Source organism: Juglans regia, chromosome 4, assembly GCF_001411555.2.
Source record: "Juglans regia cultivar Chandler chromosome 4, Walnut 2.0, whole genome shotgun sequence".
Taxonomy (NCBI): domain Eukaryota; kingdom Viridiplantae; phylum Streptophyta; class Magnoliopsida; order Fagales; family Juglandaceae; genus Juglans; species Juglans regia.
Genome location: NC_049904.1, coordinates 12,040,994 through 12,051,504, shown reverse-complemented (window position 1 = coordinate 12,051,504; position 10,511 = coordinate 12,040,994).

Below are 10,511 nucleotides of genomic sequence, written 5' to 3'. Positions count from 1 at the left end.
TGGAAGCGGAAACTACCACAGTGAGATTTCAAAAAATTTCAATAAGTTAACACATAACATACAAGCAAGTAATATCAGCATATAATGGCAAACCATGAGAATGTATGCATGGATATATACTTGACCCGAAATGTAACGCCACGATCCTACAAGGGTCAGAGAGTTACTTCCTATCACTTAAACTCACATTCCAACAATATAATTATAGACTCAAGATTTCCAATATCATATAGAAATTTCAATTCAAACTAATTTTCTCAATATAACAGATTTTCCAAAATGTTAAGTCATCATAACACAATAAAATTTCTTAATAAAAATCGCCAATATTCATAAAAACTTTCTATGCTTAATCCACTATAATTAAATTATCTCACTCAATGCCTCATAATCTTGATCCTCAGCTAAACCATAAAAAATATCTGAAAAATATTGTGGAGATAAGGGGTGAGTTATCAACAACTCAGCAAGCAGAGAACTTATACTAGCATGTAAACATGAGCATTTATAAAGTTCGGTATGCAGAACAAAACATTTGCTTTTAGAATGCAGAAACAACATATTTACTTTCAGAATGTATAAATAAAACTTGTTACAAAATATTAGAGCGAAAAATTTCAGAAAAACTTTCTTATTAAAAAACCCTTCAGCCTATCATAAACTGAGAAATCATTTTCATATCATATCAGAGCATTACATCGGGACAAATACCATATTTCACCCCCGTGGTAAAGTTATAAAATATCATTATACTCGTGGCTGGGCCTTATACCATGTTTCACTCCCGTGGTAGGGTTATAAACTACCATAATACTCATGGTTGGACTGTATACCACGTTTCACCCCCGTGGTAGAGTTATAAACCACCATTATACCTGTGGTTGAGCCGTATACCATGTTTCACCCCCGTGGTAGAGTTATAAACCACCATTATACCCGTGGCTAGGCTCTAACAGAAATAGAACAAAACAACATCAAAACTAGATCATATTCAGATACAGAATAAAAAATTTATGCCAAGGTTTTCAGATGCTACATCATATCAAAACCGAATACTAAATAACTTGAGATCATTTCACATGTTTGAAATAAACAGAATCAAAATATCTTCATTTATTCACAGCAAAAACTTTTAGATTTTCATATTCGCTCTTTTTGCATAGTTCATAAACAGAATACACAAAATTAGCTTATGTCTGCACCACTTATGACAGAAAAATATTTTCTCTTATATATAATTTATGCATATGCAGAAAAAAGCTTGATGTCATTTTTAGATTTCTTTTAAAAAGCAAACATGCTTATTTTCAAAGTCAACCTCATTTCATTTTTTTTTGTGCAAAACTAGTATATGAACCCCACTTACTAGGACTTCTCAGCTTTTCAGCAATTTTCCTCAATAATGCCGAACAAGAATTACTCGTCACCTATAATCACGTAATTTTCATAAATTTTCAATTGAACATGTATTTCAATATTTATATAATGCCCCGATCCCACACGGGTCAGAGAGTTTCTTCCTATTTGTAACACCCCGACCCCGAGGGTCAGAGAGTTAACTCATGTTACCTAATAATCAACTCCAACATTGCTAATTTACTTCAAAAATCTCCAAATCAAACGTAAACACTTCAAATTTAATTAACCACACATACTAAAAAATCCTCAATACAGTAACCCCAAAAATTACCAACTTCTTTACATATCACTTAAACTCACATTTCAACAATATAATTATCAAAAATCACCAATACTCATCGAAAGCTTTCTATTCTTAATCCAGTATTATTAAGTCATCTCACCCAATTCTTTATAGTCCGGATCCTCAGCTGAAATATCCAAAATAATCTGAAAATATTGGAGATAAGGGGGTGAGTTATCAACAACTCAGTAAGCAGAGAACATATACTAGTATGTAAGCATAAACATTTTTAGAATTCAGAAAGCAGTACAAAATATTTACTTTCAGAATGCATTATCAAAGCATGTTACCAAAAATTTAAGAACGAAACTTTCAAATAAATTTCTTATACAAAATCCTTTGGCATGTCAAAAATCTGAAACCTCATCTTCATCGTATCGGAGCATCACATCAGGACAGATACCATGTTTAACCCCCGTGGTAGGGTTATAAACCGCCATTATACCCGTGGCTGGGCTGTATCCACTATTATAACCTGTGGTTGGGCCGTATCTACTATTATTACCCGTGGTTAGGCCGTATCCACTATTATAACCCGTGGTTGGGACGTATTCATTATTATAACCCGTGATTGGGCTGTAACGGAAACCGAGCAGAACATCAAAATCATACTTTAATCAGAATACAGAATCAGAATCTCATGCCAAGGTTTTCAGATGCCACATCATATCAAAAGTAAAAAAAACTGAACATCTTCGGATAATTTCACATGTTTGAAATAAATAGAATCAAAACATCTTCATTTATTCACAACAAAACTTTTAGATTTTCATATTCACTCCTTTTTGCATGATCAGAAACAAAATACACAAAATTAGCTCATATTTATACCAGTTTTGACAAAAGTACTCTCTTATACATCTTTCATGCATATGCAGAACACATATATGAGGTTGTTTTCTGATTTCTTTTCAAAACAAACATGCATATTTTCAAAGCAACCTCATTTTATTTTATTTTATGTAAAGTCTAGCATAGGAACCCCGCTTACCTGGACTTCTTAGCATTTCAAAATTTTCCTAAAAAATATCGAGTCGACTATAAATCGTCACCAATAAAAATATTCATGTAATTTTTATAAGTTTTCAATCAATTACGTATTTCGATATTTAAGCCTAAGGTTCTAAAATTACCTATTTTAATTCCTCAAAACGTAAAACCCTCCTAATCCCAAAATATATCATCACTTCCTAAAATCATCAATATCCACCATAACCAATGTCAAACTCAAAAACACCCATATTTAAACCTGAAACAGCCAACAAATCTCACAGCATAAACCAATCACACCAACAACTTCATCATTCAATCCAACCGACCCCCTTACTCATCGAACTCAGTCCGGCACAACCAACCAGTTCACAGTAAATATGAGTTAGTGCAAAAATACATTTAAATCTCAAAAGTTATTTGATAAAATACTTATAATGCTATAATATAATTTTGAAAGATCACGGAGGTGCTAGAAGTGGCGGCACAATAATGGAATAGTGCAAAATGCACTGTGGCCGTAGGTCTCAAAAACTCACTTTTGAACGTGGACAAACCAAAACCCGAGATTGCTAGGGAAGGGCTTAGGGATGTTGGTGAAGCTAATGGTAGTGGTGGTTGGCCATGGGTGGCAGCGTATAGGGTGGTTGAAGGCAAAAATTTCCTAAACGGAAATGTTGATGAATGTGCTTCATCGGTGGCAGATCGGGGCTGAGGATGGGTGCATTAGGTTGCTAGGAGGTCGAAGATGAAGTGGTGAAGAAATGGTGGCCGGAGGAGGCACGACGGTGGCGCTGGAGCAAAGAGAAGGCTGCGGCTTCAAGCCGTGCGTGGGGGACTCACGGCGGCGCGAAAGGGGCTGGGATTGAAGGGGGTGGTCACAAGCCGGTGGGGAAGGGAAGGAGAGGGGCGGTGTCACCGGACGGTGGCGCATGGCGGTGGGCTAAGGAAAGAGAAAACACATGAGGAGAGGGAGAGAGAGAAGTCGCGCGCGGGAGGAAGCAATGGTTCAGGAAGAAAAAGAAAGAAGAAAAAGAGGAAAGAGAAAAAGAAAGAGGAAAAAGAAAAATGGAGGGAAATGAATGAGGTCTAATCCCCACAACTTGGGTCACAAAATTGATCCAACGAAAATTATTTCAAAACAACAGTTTAAACAAAATTAATTTAAACACAGTGACTAAGTAAAATAAAATAATTAAATCCAACAATACAATAATTTTAAAACCCACAAACAACTGATTTAAATTAGGAGAAATTTAAATGCAAAACAATAATTAATATTAATAAAGCATAACAAAATAATTTTCATAATTTAAAAAAAATTAAAATAAACCTACGAGAAATCCAATAAATTTTAAAACAAGAGAACTAATATTTAAATTAATTAAAATAATCATTCAGTTAAAATACACTAAAATACGGGGTATCACACTATTACTTAAACTCACATTTCAATAATATAATTATAGATTCCATATTTCCAATGTCATATAGAAATTTTGATTCAAACTAATTTTCTCAATATAACCAAATTTTCAAAATGCCAAGTCATCGTAATACAATTAAATTTCTTAATAAAAAAGCCAATACTCATAAAAACTTTCTATCCTTAATCTACTATACTTAAATCATCTCACTCAATACCTCATAAACTTGATCCTCAATTGAACCATCAAAATATCTGAAAAATGTTGTGGAGATAAGTGGTAAGTTATCAACAACTCAGTAAGAAGAGAACATATATTAGTATATAAATATGAGCATTTACAAAGTTCAGAATGTAGAACAAAATAACTTTAGCTTCAGAACGTAGAATAAAACTTTTAATTTCAAAATGCAAAATCAAAAACTTGTTATCAAAATATTAAAGCAAAACTTTTAGAAAACTTTCTAATTCAAAAATCCTTTGGCATATCATAAATTATGACATCATCTTCATATCATATAGGAGCATCGCATTGGAACAAAGATCATGTTTAACCCCCGTGGTAGGGTTATAAGCCACCATTATACCCGTGGCTGGGCCGTATACCATATTTAACCCCCGTGGTAGGGTTATAAACTACCATTATACCCGTGGCTGGGTCATATACCATGTTTCACCCCTGTGGTAGGGTTATAAACTACCATTATACCAGTGGCTGGGTTGTATACCATTTGTTACCCCCGTGTAGGTTATAACCACCATTATACCTGTGGTGGTGTTGTATACCATGTTTCACCCCCCGTGGTAGTATTATAAACCATTATTATACTCGTGGCAGAACCTTAACAGAAACAAAACAGAACATCATCGGAACTAGATCATATTCAGATACAAAATCAGAAAGTCATGCCAAGGTTTTTCAGATGCCACATCATATCAAAACAAATACTGAGCAGCTTTAGATGATATTACATGTCCAAAATAAACAGAATTAAAACATCTTCATTTATTCACAACAAAAACTTTCAGATTCTCATATTCACTCTTTTTGCATAATTCAAAAAAAGAATACATAAAACTAACTCATGTCTACACCAGTCATGACAGAAAATACTTTCTCTTATATAGAATTTATGCATATGCAGAACAAACATCTGAGGCCGTTTTCATATTTCTTTTTAAAAACAAACATGCTTAATATCAAAGTCAATCTCATTTCATTTCTTTTGTGCAAAATTAGTATATGAACCTCACTTACCTGGACTTCTTAGCCTTTCGAATATTTCTTCAACAATGCCGAACAAATATTAATTGTCACCTATAAAATAATCACATAATTTCTGTAAATTTTCAGCTGAACACGTATTTTGATATTTAAACCTAAAATGCTAAAATTAACCTATTTTAATTCCTCAATACCAAAAATTCTCATAACCCTAAAATACCATCATTCCCCAAATCCATCAATATCCACTTAATTTCTTCGATTAAGATATTAAATTCTAACTTATAAAATTTAATACTAGATAAAGTAATTATAACAAAATCTATTGAAGTAAACAACCAAACTAAAATAATACATTAGTCTCTTAATACAATAAAATAAAATTCGTTAAAAAATCGTTAACATAGTTTTTGGAAAATACAACAAATCTAATTTAAACATCAAGCTAAGTTAGCTCATTTAAACAACATTTCAACAGTTTCTAAAATATAAAAGCAAATCTACATTTACAATTTACAACTTATTAAAATATTTATGTCAAATTCAAATAATGTAAAAAAGCGCAAAACTCGTTTAGTAAGATATACTCAAATTGATTTTAAAGCGTTTAGAATAAAATAAAATCTTATTATTAATTTACTATTGAAAATAGTTATAATAATTATTACTATATAACTAAAATTCTAGATCTTTAAATACTATCTACATAAAATTATAATTTCATGCTAAACATGACTTACAAGAAACATCTCAAATAAATCAAACTCAATATCAAAATAAACATCAAATGACAAGAAAGCATATTGACTTATAAACTAGATGTAGTAATATAAATATACTTAAATCAATTTCTTTATAAATATCATGAAACCATCTAAATGAGAAGGCCGTTTTGGAAAAAATTCATAAATAGAACAAGGAAACAAAAAGAAATCTAAGATTTTAACACTTCCAGACCAAAACCGTGCGACAGACTACATGGGAGAGTCTCTACTCATCGAGAGAGAAGGAGAGGCGCGACGGCCAGTGTGGTGGGTGAAGGTAAAAGGTGGTCGGCATGTCTGCATGGCACTGAGAGAGGGAGATGGAGAGAAAACTGTCACTTCATCATGGTGGAGAGAGAGAGAACATAGTGAGAGAAAGAGAGGGAAAGAGGGCGTTTCGTGTATAGAGAGAGAGTGAGAGAGAGTTTTACCAAGGGAACATCTGGGAGGGTGGAGATACCGTGTGACGGCATCTCACAGCGGCACGAGGTTGGGCATGGTCGCTCGAGATGGTGCAAAGGCACCCTGGGTTTGTTGGCTTCTTGGTCATGGAGTTGGTGGAAGCTCTGTTTCGGGTGCAGTAAAACAGGGGTGTTTTGGCTTGGCAAAACCGTGGGTTGTTGTTTGCCATGGCTGTGGGAGGTGGTTTCTAGTGGTTGGCTGCTGTGAAGGAGCAAGGTACCTCACGTTGGGATCGTGGTGGTTACTAGCTGTGGTGCAGTGTTCGCTGCACTTGGCCCCAAGTTTCGGCTTTGTTTGAGGGAAGCCTCGGCAGACTGACCAACATGCAACGGTGTCGACGAGGGCCATTTGTGACAGTGCCTTGGTGGTGATGGTACGCAATAGGGTGGGAGGGCGATGCTGCTCTAGAAGGAAGGGCTTTGTGAGGGTGGAAAAAAATACAAACTGCTAAGAAATGAATAGGCATTAGTGAGAGGGATTTGAGTAATGGAAGAAGAGAAGAAAATCAGAATCGTGTGGACGTCAGGAAAATGGAGATCGGAGTGTAGTGATTTTCAGTTTGAGAAACGGATAAAGGGAGAAAGGAATAAGGATTCTGGGTGTGGGGAAGGGCTATCTGGGAAAGTAGAAAAAAAAAACAAAAAAAAAATGGAAAGGGGAAGACCACTCACCTCAACGACAATGTATCCTAGGTCTTCAAAAGCTGAAAAAGAAAAACAATTTTGTGGGACTGGGCCTTGGGCCCGAGTATTACAATTTAAGCCTAAGATGCTAAAATAACCTATTTTAATTTCTTAAACCCAATAATCCTGAAATACCATTACTTCTCCAAATCCATCAATAACCATTTAAAATGCTCTGACTAAGCTATTAAATTCTAAGAAATTTTCTAAAACTATATAATAATATTAGTAATAAATTCAACTATGCCACAAAATATAATTCTGGTTTAAAGATTCATTATAACAAAACTGATATTCATTATAACAAAACTGATTAAAGTAGGAGGGCAAAGATTTTATTTAATAAAATAGACTAATTAGTTTATTAAAGGGTTAACATAAAAATTTCATACTTAATATTTACTTACTGAAATTAGTTGTAAAAAAATAATTAGTTCATTAATCTAGAATCCTAAAATATTTTCTATATAAAATCTTATAGTACAAACAAATGCTATGCATAGTAGGTTTATAAAAACATGTTCAATAAGCACCCATTCAAGGGCATTTTTGGAAAGAAAAAGAAAATATAACTTGTGTAACGCCCTGGTCTTGCAGGGATCGAAGAGTTACTCCCTATAACTTAAAACTCACAATTCATCAATATATTTATAGACTCCAAAATATAACATCATCAGAATACTACAAAGTCTCTTAATAAAATCCACCACTTCTCAGAAATCTTCTATGAGTAATCCACTATGCTTAAATAATCATTTCACCTATGCTCCATAATCCTGATCCTTAACTGGTCTATTAAAAAATCATCTGAAAAATAATTGGAGATAAGGGGTGAGTTATCAACAACTCAGTAAGCAAATGACATATACTAGTGTGTAAACATGAGCATTTTCACAGAGTTCGGAATGCAGAAACAAAATATTTCAGTTTCAATATGCAAATCTAAAAAAAAATACATATTATCAAAAAATCAGAGCGACTTTTTAAACATTTCATATTCAGGAACCAACTTTTCATATTCAAAGATTCCTTTGGCACAACATGACTGAACATCTTCGTCTTATCATATCATATCAGAGCATCATAACAGAACAAAGACAATGTTTAACCCCCGTGGTAGGGTTGTGCATCCTGCGGAAAGCCAAGCAGAATATAAATCACCATGTTACCAAAGCGATTGCACTCAGAACAGAAAACCACTATTATGCACAACATGACTGAACATATTCTTCTTATCATATCATATCAGAGCATCATAACAGAACATAGACCATGTTTAACCCCTGTGGTAGGATTGTGCATCCTGCGGAAAGTCAAGCAGAACATAAATCACCATGTTACCAAAGCAATTGCACTCAGAACAGAAAACCACTATTATATCCCGTGGCGGGCTAAAGGTCACTATTGTATCCCGTGATAGGGCCAAAGGTCACTATTATATCCCGTGACAGGGCTAGAGGTCACTATTGTATACCGTGACAGGGCCACATATCAGAGCAAAACAGAATCAGAATCACATATCAGAATCAGAATCAGAATCAGAGTCAGAACAGAATCAGAAAGTCATGCCAAAGGTTTTTCAGATGCCACATCATAACAGAGTACAGAACATCTTCAGAACAGAACAAAATCAGATCACAAAACATATTTTATGTATAAAATTTCATATTCGCTCTCTTTTTCAAAGTTCAGAAATCGAATGTAAAAAATAAGCTCATGTCTACACCAGTCATGACAGAAAATACTTTCTTCTTAAATAGAATCTCATGAATAATGCAGAACAAATAACTGAGGTTGTTTTCAGATTTCTTTTCATAGCAAAACATGCACATTTTCAAAAAAGGACCTCAGTTCATTTTATTTAATGCAAAGTCTAGAATAGGAACCTCGCTTACCTGGACTTTTTAGCTTTTATAGAATTTTCCTCAAAATGTCGAACAATAATTAATCGTCACCAATAAAATAATCAAGTAATTTTCGTAAATTTTCAATTAATAACGTATTTCGATATTTAATCCTAAACTTCTAAAATAACCTATTTAATTCCTCAAAATCTAAGATTCTCAAAATTTCCAAAATACCATTATTTTCTAAAATCATCACTGTTGATTTAATAACTATGAAAAAAACATTTAAAAGTCAGACCTATTTATTATTGAAAATCAACTATAAAGTTTAATAATGGATAGTATAATTATCCCAAAATATTTTTTAAAATAAACCATAACTATTTTTTAAATAGACTAAAACATATCTAAAATGTAAAAATAACATTACACCAATATTATTTACTCTTAAAATAAACCTTTCTTTAATAACAAAATAAATAACTTAAACAAATTTCTGTACAAAATCTTACACTTCCCGCAAAAACCATGTAAAAACATATTTAATATAAACAAAACTCCCAACTAAAACCATCCAATAAAAAGGGCAATACTGTAATTTCATACCAAAATATAATGCAAAACTATATTCACATAGGCTTAAAACATTTCATGCGATTCAGTGCAATAGTCGGTGAGGACACGGGCACGAGGTACTCACCAAGAAGGGAGGAGCTACGTGCGGTGCGAAGAGAAAGGTGGTTGGCCTAGCGGCGGAGCACTGAGAAAAAGTGATGAGTGAGAGAAGAGACATAAGAGCACTGAGAAGGAGACAGAGGGCTCCTTACCGAGAGAGTTACTCGCGGTGATGGCCTGGGGTGGCTATCGTCGGTGGCACGACTAGGCGTGGTTGAGATGCTGGATTACGGGTTCCCTTTGCGCCACAGAGGAGACGAGTAGTGCGAAACTGCTGTGCTTGGAGGAGCAACTAAATGCTCTATTTTTCGGACCCAAAACAGAGGAGTTTCAATTCACTCTGTAGATGGTTGTTCTCGACAATCTGGTGGTGGTGCAGTGGTGTACGGTGGAGGAGCTGGACTTCCAATGATGGTCAAGTGGAGGTGGCGTACGGCGAGGTCGAGTTGCCATTCGTAGAGATGCAGTGTGCATGGGTTGCGTCATTTTCGTATGGGCTGGGCACAGAGGTGGCGTATTGCAGCGTTGAGGAGGAGCATGCGGCGAATCTCTTGCCATGCGATCCACGTGCTCAGCGCCTCATGTGGTGCTACCCGTGGTGATGATCCTCCTTTGCTGGCCGTGGGTGGTGCACTGCAGAAGTGCACGGTGGTGTTTTGAGCCTAGGTGATGGCCATTTACGGGGCGTCAGTTTTTCGTGCATGGAGATGGAGGTTGGTATCGAACTAGGAGGGGTT